Here is an 11,722-nt window from a genome sequence, read left to right on the forward strand (position 1 = left end):
GGATGCCCTTACCTGCAAACGTGCCGAGTGATGGCTCTAAAAATTTAGGAGAGTGACAAAGACCCGGAGGGCCCGGTCCCCGACCAGCTCAGACCAGCCAAGTGGGAACATTTCAGAAATGTGTGACTCAGCTGAAGCCGTGTTGGTGGCTTGGTGCCAACCACGGTGGGACTATTTACAGACTTCAGTAGGTGCTGAAACCTTTTGTGTGGTGTGCGGGCATGAGGGTGCCCGCCGTCAGCACTGACCGGCCCGCACTGCTCCTGGCCCAGGTCGCGGCCGAAGTCATGACGGCCATTGTGCACCGACGCGGAAGGTCCCCGTGCCCACCCTGGGCTCCGGCACCTTCCAGGCTCAGATGGGGTGTTGAGCTACCGGTTTGCAGACTGAAGGCCTCGTGCTTTATCACCCAAGTACTTTAGAAATAAAAAGGTATCCCAAATTACTCTACCCTAGAGCCAAACGTCCATGTTCACCGTGGATGGAGGAGCGGGGAGAGAGCGTGTTGGTGGGCCCAGCCCCAGCGCACGCGCTCAGCAGGGTGGGTCCCGGTAGGTGGGCTGAGTCACCCCTGGGGTGCTCCTCCTTCGCCACATACCTTGCGGGGGGCCACCCTCGGGAGCAAAGGCGTCCACTGTGGCTGGCGCCGGCCTCCACAGCTGCCTCTCCAGCCAAGGCCGCGTTGGCAGATGCAACACAGCGGAGGTTTGAAATGCACCTGCTCACCCGTCTCTCCTCCTGTCCGGATGGGGACACGACCTGTGGTGCCCGCTCCCCTGCCGGAGCCAGGAGCCCACGCTCTGCTCGTCCTGGCAGGGGACACCTTCCTTCATCCCACAGCCCAACACCCCGATGGTGAGCACGCCCCACCAGCCCCCCCACGAGCCTGGGCGGTCACTCCCGTGGTCCAGTGCCACCGAGTCGCGGTTGGAATTTCTAGGGGCCGTGGACGGCTTACCCTGCAGGGCTTTGCACAGCCCTGCAGCGCTGATCAAAGCCCACACAGTGCTTTGACCGTTTTTAAAGAGGATGCTGACTTTTTAAAAATAGCTGCATAAATTGCGTCACCTCATGCTTATTCCCACGATGCCTTGGCTTCCCATACTGGAGGCATCCTAAAAATAATCGCTTCACTTCCCATCTGCTTCTCTCCTCCCTGCATTACAATTTGTCTCTTTCTTACTCTTTTTGCTCTTATTCCGTTGACTTTAGTGGCATTATTTTTGCTTCTTTTTTTAACCTTTCCCCCCGGGTGGACCGGGTAGCGCTGTAACCTGCTTCTCGGTCCCTCGCCTACATCCCAGGAACACGCACGCTCCGTCACCTCCGTGTCTGGACTCTGCGAAGGCCGCAGGCGCCCTCTGCACCAAGCCCCAGAGCCAGCATCTGTTCCCGCTGATTTCTATTCTCAGGAAGAAAAACCTACATAAATCTCATCCCATACCCGAGCCCGCCTCTTCAGTGAGAAAAATAACACTCGCACTAAAGTGCTCTTTGCAGCAAACACCAATCGCACCGGGGAACCTGTGGGAGGCCTGGAAGGACCGAGGGTCTCTTCCGATCACTCAACCCACAGTCACTTCAGATCAGAGCCAAAGGGATGAGAGATTAAGTGCCGTATGGAAGTTGCTCCTACCTCGTAAATGAGAGCAAAGCTCTGCCATCTGCGCGGCCCCATTACAGAGGCGCGAAGGCAGACGCCAGCGTCCAACACGAAGCACGACTCCAGGTGAAGGTCACTCCCAGGCCAAACAGACAAAGAAGGCCTTAGGAAGGGGTGACAAGCTCAGGCCTCCTTTGGCGACTTCAGATGCACAATAAGCCTGTTTGGTATGTGAGAGCAGAGAATAAAAACCTAAAAAGGAGAAGTAACTGACCAGTGTGAGAATTAGTTTTCCACCAGACTCTTCATCGAAAGCCCGTAGGTTCTCAAATAATCGGGTGAGTTTTAATTTTTTAATGTTCTTTCTCTAAAAAAAATTTAAGTAGAATTCTCTCAGTTGGTTATCAGTGGTACATGCTGAGTAATGTTTATTTGGGGGCGGGGGATGATGAATAGTTTAATCAACACAAAATATATTCAAGAAGAAAAAGTACTTGCAAAAATCAGAGATTGCAAAGCCATGTGGAGTTGGCATTGCACCCACGTAGGTGATCAATGCCACATGCGCTTTCCCACGTACAGGTGTGCGTGTACACACCGTCGCACTTAGAGAGGTCAGGGGGTCTTCTTGTATGTTACAGAGTCTTAAATATTCACTACTGTCTCTCAATGCTTCAAAACTTGAACATTTTCAAATATTTTTACAGGTTGAAATACTAAGCTTGTTCACTTGGCACCTACAACAATATAAAAATAGATGAGAATTTCTAGTGAGTAACTTGACCAATTCTGGTGAAGAACTGCAATGATTCTCAATCGACAAATCCCTTGATTTTCCAAGGCAGGCCCTCCACCTTCACTTCCCAGACTCTCATTCTCTAAAAGCAAATAAAGAAGCAAACCTCAGCCTCAGAAGTTTTGACGTTAGAACAAGTCACTCAGCCTAGATTTTCACAAGGTCTCTGCTGCCCCCAGGCTCAGGAGCTGCCAGCTCTTCCCCGTGTGCAGAGAATGTTCTGGGATCCAAGTAGCAATGCACAGTCTGTTAAGAAATATTACAGTTTTACCACGTCTGGAAACAGATGGTGAAAAGTGGTGGATGCCGCCGGGGGCGGCGGGGCTGACGGGCTGCAGGGAGCCGGCCCCTCGGACCAACGCAGCGTGTTTGTTGGCTAAACAGCAGCACAGAACTCGTGCTTCAGTGTCCAGAGCAGAGACTTTCAGGTCACATTCAAAACGCAGGTCCCTCCATGAAGTGAGGCACCAACCTCTGCGTTTCTGTGTCGGAGAAGTTCGTGGAGTTTGTCTTATTTACTCATCCGATGATAAGCCGCCCTTGATGAGTAACTGTAAGCTGGGTAATCGCATCAGGTAACAGGATTCATTGAAAAGGTAGACTAGTTATGTTGTCGAGGTTTATTAAGTCCTAAAAATATTTTTTCAGCAATCTCTTTTATCTTTTGAAACTTCTTAAATGGAATTGTATCTTAAAAAAGAAGTTGAGAATCCATAAAACAAAGTATTTTACCCGTAAGTAAAGCATATTGTTTTCAGAAAGGTGATCCGTGTTTTGATTTCTCATCATCAGGTCATGTAAGTCAGCTGTGAACAATCTAAGGAAACTCACACCAAGATCAAGAAATAACTATGCTCAACGTTAAAGAAACGAATTTGGAACAAGGGCTGAAAGCTCGTGTAAATGTGTCTGCTCAGCTCACAAACACATCTCTGGAATTTGAAGGAAAGGAAGGAACTTTTGTTTACCAGGGAGAAAACAAAGGAAAAAAAGTAGTTCCAAAAAAAAGTAGTTCCAAAAAAAGTAGTTCCAAAAAAAAAGTTCCAAAATGAAATGAAACATGTTTTGATTTAGGAGTTTAGAACCTATCAATTCGCAGAGCATAGAAAAATCTAAGAAAATGCGCTAACATAAAGATCAAGAAAGGATGTGTAAAACCTTAAGAGGTGGCTTGAAAGTTTTGGATTCCTGGTTCTATTAAGAGCCATACTTGAAATCAGACCAATGAGTGACTGATTCCCTGTGCCTTTTATTATTATTATTATTGTTTTATTAGGGCATAGTTGCGTCAGTTTCCACGGCACAGTGAAGTGTATCAGCCATATGTGTCCATATATCCCCTCTCTTTGGATTTCCTTTCCATTTAGGTCACCACAAATGGTCTATTTCCACACCATCTCATGACTAAACTCAACAAGGTTCATTAGAATCCGCAGGGGGGAGGCCCCACCTGGCCGCAACCTGAGGACAGAGGGACCGCGTGAAGCGTGAGGAGGACGGGTCATCGCTGCTCGTGAAGCAGGCGACCAGCCAGCCCCCCCCCCCGGCCCCTGCGCTTGTCGGCCAAGGGAGAAGCCGCTTCCCCTTAAGCCGCTGGCCTCCTCCTCCGAGATGCTGCGTGGACTCTTTGCTACTTCGCCGGCCACACTATCCCCGCCGTCCCGGGACCTCGACTGTCGCGGTGGACAAGGTGCCCGGAGGGACTTGCCTTCCCCATCCCCTCTCCTGGCTTCGTTATCCCACCTCCTTGTCTCACCGGCCCTGCCTGCCTTCCCTTTGCCTTTTGCTCAAAACACACTTTTCTGTCGTGTTCCTCTGGGTCCAGCATCCTCTGAGGGATGGTGCCCATAGCCGGAATGGAAAAACTAACAGTGTGCCCACAAAGGCACCCTGGGAAAACAAAAGTATTCCCACCCTCCTTCTAGATATACGTATAGAGGGAATACACACACACACACACAAAATGTGGGTTTTGGAACCAAAACATGAGGCAGGCATTTTCATTCAGCCACACGGGAGTTGAAATAAAAATCATAACTAAGTTGTAAATGTAAAACATACCCAGTGTGAGTGTAGATTAGAGCTGCACTGAACTCACTTTCCTGGCCCACGCCTGTCAGGGAGGCACCCCTCTCGCCAGGACGACTGCTCGGCTCAGAGGGAGATGCCCGCGACCCACGACCCGCCTCCACCGCTGCCGGGCATTGACCCTCACTGTGATCACTCCCGGACCCAGGCCTGGACGGGACATCGTCTCCCGGCCTACAGCAGGACCGTATCATGGTTTTCATGGATTCTGAGCCTGTGTATCTGATTTCTCCATTTTTAAGTCTGGCTTGAAGACCAGCTGAATTGATCTGAAGCCCTTAAAATTCTGTTAAAACCGATCTGGACCCTCTGTTGGTGGTGGTCTGAGCTGGACCACTTCATCAGTTATGTACCTATTTATTAGTAACTTGACTGATTACAGGGAATACACGTTTGAAAAAGACACAGGCCCTGCCTTCAAGGAATTTGTCTTCTGGGGGAGACAGATCTCTACCTGGACCACAGAGAGCTCCAAAGCGCCCTCGCCCAGCCCTGCAAAGCAGACGGCAGCACCAGGGTGGGTACAGTGAATTGTTTTTAACACATTGGAGGATAGATTAGTAGTTCCCATTAAAAACTGAAAATAAATGGCATCTTAATTTCTCATTTTATATGAATTTTAAAAATACTAAAAATTTTTTTTAAATCGCAATGTAAAGAACGAGCAAAATATTCTGCCGTAGCTCTGAATAAAACCCTCTCCTTGAAAACCAAGGAGCACAGTGAGGGCGAGGTCCCCAGGGTCTCCGAAAGCCAAGAGCGGAACAAAAAGATGCATTTATTCGAGCTCAGCGCCTGCTGGATGTCCAAGACGGCCACCTGGAGCAGAGCCCCGAGAGCCTGAAAAATACATGCTGAGTGCACGGCAAGTGCGTTCACATCCTTGGGAAATTGTCAAGGGCCGACTGAGCTGCTAGTCTCCGAATTTCTAACCCAAGAGAAACACTGAGCCTGTGTTCACCTCCTGTGTGCAAACGCACAGCCGTGGCAAATCACACCTACCGAGGGTATGGGAATTATTTTCCTGAATGAAAAGAAAAGAGGGGACCAAAACTTAACGTGAACGGGCCATCTATTGAATATTTAATGCCCTTTGCTATTTTTATAAAGTAACTGCCTTTGTGAATACTCCCTTTGAATAGAAAAGAAACATAGCTTTCTTTATGATTTCGTTTGCTTCGCATCAGTCAGTCTGCTGGGCGAATGTGTGGCTTAAATGTGTCATCTTCCTCTGGGGGAGGCTCAGAGACTCTGGGCGGTTTGCTCTGGCTGCCTGCAGAGAAGCGGGGGGCACCTTCCAGGGTAGCCCCAGTCACCAGCGCAAGGTCTGTGTCCCCTCCTGGGCGTTCTGACCCCACGTCTCCTTCAGGTCAGGGCTCCGATTCCCTGGACAGAGAAGGATGACCAGTTAGGCTGACAAATATTGCTGAAAACAGGTTTGCGAAGTGTGATAACCTCTCCGCAAAAGGTCCTTATTCTGGAAGGGTTGTAGCCTTGGTCCTGCATTGATCCTGGAATCCGGAGTCTGAGCCGCCGCTGGCTCCCTGTGTGGCTAGAGGGACCGTTTTCTGATGGAAGGAACTTCGTCACTCTGCAGCCTCCTGTGTGATGCTACCTGCAGGGTCATCGCTCGGTCATGTTCTCTAGAGAAGAGCCCGATGCCATCGTAACACACGGATAAGTGATGCTGGGCGGGGGGTGGAGTGTGTCTTTGGAAAATTGAGGCTAGGAAGTGCTCTGTGTGAACTAGAGGAAAAGACACTCTAGTTCCCAGCTGACTACTATGAATAGACTTTGCTCTAGGAGCATCCATATTCCTCATCCTTTTCAGTACAACATTTCTGGCTGTGGCGTTGTGATTTGTGAAAATGCCCACTTTACTGCAAGACCTTGGCTTAAAGAGGATAAATCGATTGCTCAAAATCACACAAATGGCAAGTGACGGATCTCAGGTTTCCACCTGGACGGTGACATTAAAAATAAACGTGAGGGCTTCCCTGGTGGCGCAGTGGTTGAGAATCAGCCTGCCAATGCAGGGGACACGGGTTCGAACCCTGGTCTAGGAAGATCCCACATGCCGTGGAGCAACTAGGCCCGTGAGCCACAACTACTGAGCCTGCGCGTCTGGATCCTGTGCTCCGCAACAAGAGAGGCCGCGATAGTGAGAGGCCCGCGCACCGCGATGAAGAGTGGTCCCCGCTCGCCGCCACTAGAGAAAGCCCTCGCACAGAAACGAAGACTCAACACAGCCATAAATAAATAAATGAATAAATTTCTTTTAAAAAATAAAAAAATAAAAAGAATAAACGTGCAAGTTTTTATCTGAAAATTGTAACACTGAACTTACCAACTAAATCATTTTAGGTCTCTGCATTCTGCCGCTATCATGTATCTGGCGAGTATCTACCTGGATCAACAGGGCAAGCTGACTCCTTCGAGAGACACAAATTTCCTCTGAAGAAGCAGGTTATATTTTAGGGAATGTCGTCAGGAAGAAAAAGTTATTTAGATGGGGGCCCCTAAGAAGGTTCTGTGGGCAGTGAGTTCCTACAAGATGCGCAGATCCAGTCTGCTGGCTTAGGGCCCTTTTAGCCACATTTGACCCAGACTGACCCCCGAAAGAGAGGATTGGAGAGTTAGGCCTCCTGCCCATAGTCTGAGCAGTCAGTGTGCAGAAAACTGTGTATGAAATCTGCTAAGTATATTGAACTAACGCTACTTGGTGTAACACACCCAGCGATGGCTCTTCCCCCTTTTCTCATTAGTTTTGAAGTGTTTTACAGCCCACCCTATTATTCTATGAATTTACATAGAGCACAGAAGTCTTAAGCAAAACAAAGAAAAGAAAATGCATACAAAGATCTTCGGAGCGAAAGACTAAGTGAGTTAGTAGCGTTAATGGTTAATGCGTCTATTGAATCACTCATTCTTTTGAACTAAGTTTTTTTGAAACAATGAGAAAGGAAATATCTTTATTGAAACAGATGGCAATGCATGAAGGACAGACAGGAAATGCTCCCTCATTGTGAAGCCAACCTCACGCTCCTGCCTTGCACCTCCAGTAGGTTTCAGTATTATTTTAATTAATGAAAACATGTAATATTAATAGTTATTATTTTTTGGTGCCGATGGTTGACAGTTATTCCGTATTTCCCTCACTTGATGGAAGAGTTAATGAAAGAACATTTCTAAAACCAGAGGACAAAAGGAGTTAATGTTACTGTAAAATTACTTCATAGGTATGTGTGTGTGTATATATATGTATACATACACACACATTATATATACATTACGTATATTATATACATATACCCTTCTGAGTGCAAAGATGTTCATTCTTCTAAAAATGTAAAAAAAAAAAAAATCCCCTTTCTTCCCCTCAAGTCCACTTTTGTGCTCCAGAAAATTTTCTATTAAAAAGCGCAAACAAAGACTCCCCTGCATTTTCCCTCTGGTGAAGTGATCGGTTCCATCCTGGGAGAGGAAGGCATCACGCTCTGTGCCCAGGAGACAGTGGGGCTTCTATTTTTGTAGATGTGACTTTCAGAGAACCTACCCAGACGTGTTTGCAATACTCAGGAACTTTAGATGACACAGAAAAATATACTGAATAGTCTCACTCACGACCAATATCCGTATCCCCCATGGACTGGCCGGGTTCTCCGCCCCCCATGGGCTGCGGGACCAGGAGCTGCGGGGACTCAGGGGTCCAGCAAGGCGATGATCTGAAACAGGGGCTCAGGAGGGGGGCTCCACCTGAAGGCTGAGAGAAGCAGCACCTGCGGAGGGAAGCAAAGGGTCTCCAGAGACAGCAGACACGGCTCAGCAAGCAGAAGGCAGCACAGACCCCAAGGAGGCTGACACGGCAACATCCCTCAGGGATGACGGTCCTCCGACCGTGATACAAGCCTGTAGACCAAGGAGCTGAGCTCAGGAGGTGAGGGAGGGAGGGACTCCGGAGAGGTGAGACGTGACAGAATCTCAAAACGCAGACCCCCAATAACACCATGAAGGTCAACTTGAAAAAAAACTAAATATTCACTAGGAAGTTTATAAACAAAATATTTTGTAAACAATCTGAAAAGGATTTAAAACTATGTACGTTTAAGATCTTCAAAGAGGGCTGGTAGGAAAGGCATAGCCTAGAACACACAGGAGGTCCCCAGACGAGGGGACACATTATTGTCTGAGTGTCTGTCCCTCACTTGAAGAAGTAAATGTTGGCAGGAGGCTGGGGAGCCATGTTTGCACCAGAAGGATGCGTCCAGCCTAGAATTTTATACCCACCTAAAGGTCCACATATCCCCATTTCATAAGGACACCGGTCACACTTCATTTTAACCTCATGACCTCTGTTAAACACTTATGTCCAAATTATAAAATATTTGAAAATAATAAAAAGAAAATATTTCCACTTTCTGAGGTACTGGGGTTAGGATTTCAACATCTTATTTTGGGGAGGACACAATTCAACCCATCATACCCTCTTTATCTACTTCTTGATTTTGCCTTATATTTTACTTTAACATTATTATTGCTGTATCACAGTTTTGTTATAGTTTTCCTTCCTCTTAGTTTCAAATTATTTTGTGTTTCTTTATCTTATTAATGTCCCATGTCCCTCATGAGCCACATAAAGCTGCATTTTTCATTCAAATTTTATAAAAACGTAATTCAATTTTTCAAAACACTTCTCTGTGTTGTATGAGGTAAGAAAGCTCCATTTATATTTGTTGGGATTACTGGTGCAATTAGAGAAATTTTATTTTATATTTTACACTTGCCTCCTTTCTCCTCCTTCCAGCCTGTGCTGGAATGGAGACTTCCTTTCTCCAGACACCCCTGACAAAGTACCATGTCTCCCTCTTTGCCTTGGTTGCTAGAAAGACCACGTTTATAGCTGTTTTCCCACCAGGATGGTCCACTCTGTGTGTGTTTGGTTCAACAACTTCATCTGAAGCTTTAATTTTATTTCTTTTAAAAATATATTCTATTTGCACTGATATTCTACTGTATCCATTTTTTCCTAATATAATAGATGTATTTTGTAAGCTGTGAAACAGTTTTATATTGGACTGCCTTTACTGAGGAAAAAATGAGCCTTTGACAGAAGGAAAAGTACCCCATAAATATTTATTAAATCTAAATTAGCTACACTAATTTGTCAGGGAATGATAAAAGAGCCTGCCACATTATTTTTCATTCTTTAGCTATCAGCACCTTTAATCACTAACTCTGAGAATCTGAATATAACTTTTCTAACTGGAAATCTGAAAAGTTGTGTAAAGGTAGCACAAATCAAATTTTCATGCTTCATTTTGGCCAGAGTTAAGTAACACTAAGCCATGAATAATTTTTAAGGAGTCTCTAAACACTGCTTTATTTGCATGGCCTAAATGGCGTTGAGTAAATGCAATAACTATTTTCCTCCCTAAATGTCTTCATTATGTTTTAAATATTCTGGCTTTACTAAGTACTTGAACACATTTGGTTAATCAGTATCTCTCTGCCCCTTAATCTTTAAATGAAAGTGGGGTTTAAAGGAAATTATGACTCATATGTTTCTAATTCCTTTAGTCTTACTGAAACTTATCTAAACGTTGCTTTGTAATACTTATCTGATGTTCAAGAGTTTTTGAACTTTTAACTGTTTTCCCAAAGTCAAGATCTTATGTTTGTAAAAACAATTAGCTCGAAACCCTACATATTTCACATCTGAACTCATAAGGTTTGAAATGACTTTTATACATGAGCAAGTGTTATTCTCGACAAATAGCTGGGGATTAAATCATTGAATTCCATTTTCCCTTGTGGCAGTAGGTAAGGGCCGAGGAGATTTGGTGAGAGTAGAAGGAATTGCAGCTTTGTGCTCAGACTTTGGGACAGCATTTGAGGAGACACGACTGTGAAGCTGGCACCCCTCCATCCAGCCTCTCCGGGCCCTGGAATGGTGGCCGGTGGGGTCCAGGCGGTGCTGGGCCCGGGAGCGGCCCGGACTGGAGTTTGGACTGGATCTCTGCAGGGTGACGGCCCTTCCAAATGTCTTCTTGTTGGGTTTGGAGGAGAGACGCTGTTTTTCTGGAAGTGAGAGGTCAGGGTCGACAAAGGCTTGTGGAGAATTATGAAGACTGAGGGTTTTTCCTCCCCTTACAGGAGAGGGCATGTTACTAGTTTCTTCCCAAATGTGAAGAAGGAAAGCAAGCTCAGGGGCTGGACGTACTTCAAAGGCTTTCTCTTCAGTTGCCCTTAAACTAGAATTCCTCAGGGATACCTGGATTTAGAAGCAGAAAATTAATGTAATAAATAATGTATATAAAGGTAACCCGCATGGAGAGAGTAGCTTTTTCTCTTCCTCTTCATCTCTTTCACAAAAAAAGAACCTTTTACTTCAAATAAAGAATCTGGCCAGTTTATTTCTCCGATCCCCGCAGGGGGTCTTGGTAGCCCTCTGTGTCTGTCTCCACGGCAAACTGTCCTTAATGATACCTCCTTCCAGATGAGCTGCCGAGGAGCTCCGTCTACAAAGGTGGAGGCGGCTGATGGAGACCCAGCCTCCCAGGCTGCTGTGTCCGTGTCACCCTGGACACCCAGAGGCAGGGGGTGTCAGGAAAGACGACTTGGGTTTGAGTCCTAGATCCCACAATGTGTAACTCTGTGACCTTGGGCAAATAGATCAAACTTACAAGCCCTGCCTCTCCTCGTTTGAAATATGCAAATAATAATACTCACCTGGTCTGTTTCAGGATTGAATGTGATGAGTATTTGCAAAAGGAAGTCATAGACTCGAGGGCTCTGCCAATGCCAAGGGACGCGTTGTTTTTGTCATCTGTGTGCACCACTCCCACGGCCCTGCTCCCACCCACCTGCCCACCCACATAATCCCATTGGTCTGGATGGGGGTAGAGGTCATCTCTGCGGCTCCAAAGGGTGCCTTGTGTCAGAGCTGCCATGAGGGCACGTGGTACCACGTCTGTAGGTGGAGCGTCCACTCATCCATTGATCCATTTAAACTCATTGATTTCTGAAAATGTACTGGTCAGAGGCAGTGTTGAGTCTTCCCCACCAGAATATGACTGGGGTGCTTAGAAGCTGAAGTACTAGTGCAGCTTTAGACAAAGGCCCTGCGCGTGGGGCCCCGACCACAACAGTCGCTGAGCCAACTGCTACTCTCCTTCCTGCACAGCACACACTTTTCTGGACCCCAAGGACAAGGACAGCTGGACGCCCCTCCCCCA

The sequence above is a fragment of the Balaenoptera musculus genome, chromosome 12 (genome assembly GCF_009873245.2).
Source record: "Balaenoptera musculus isolate JJ_BM4_2016_0621 chromosome 12, mBalMus1.pri.v3, whole genome shotgun sequence".
Taxonomy (NCBI): Eukaryota; Metazoa; Chordata; class Mammalia; order Artiodactyla; family Balaenopteridae; genus Balaenoptera; species Balaenoptera musculus.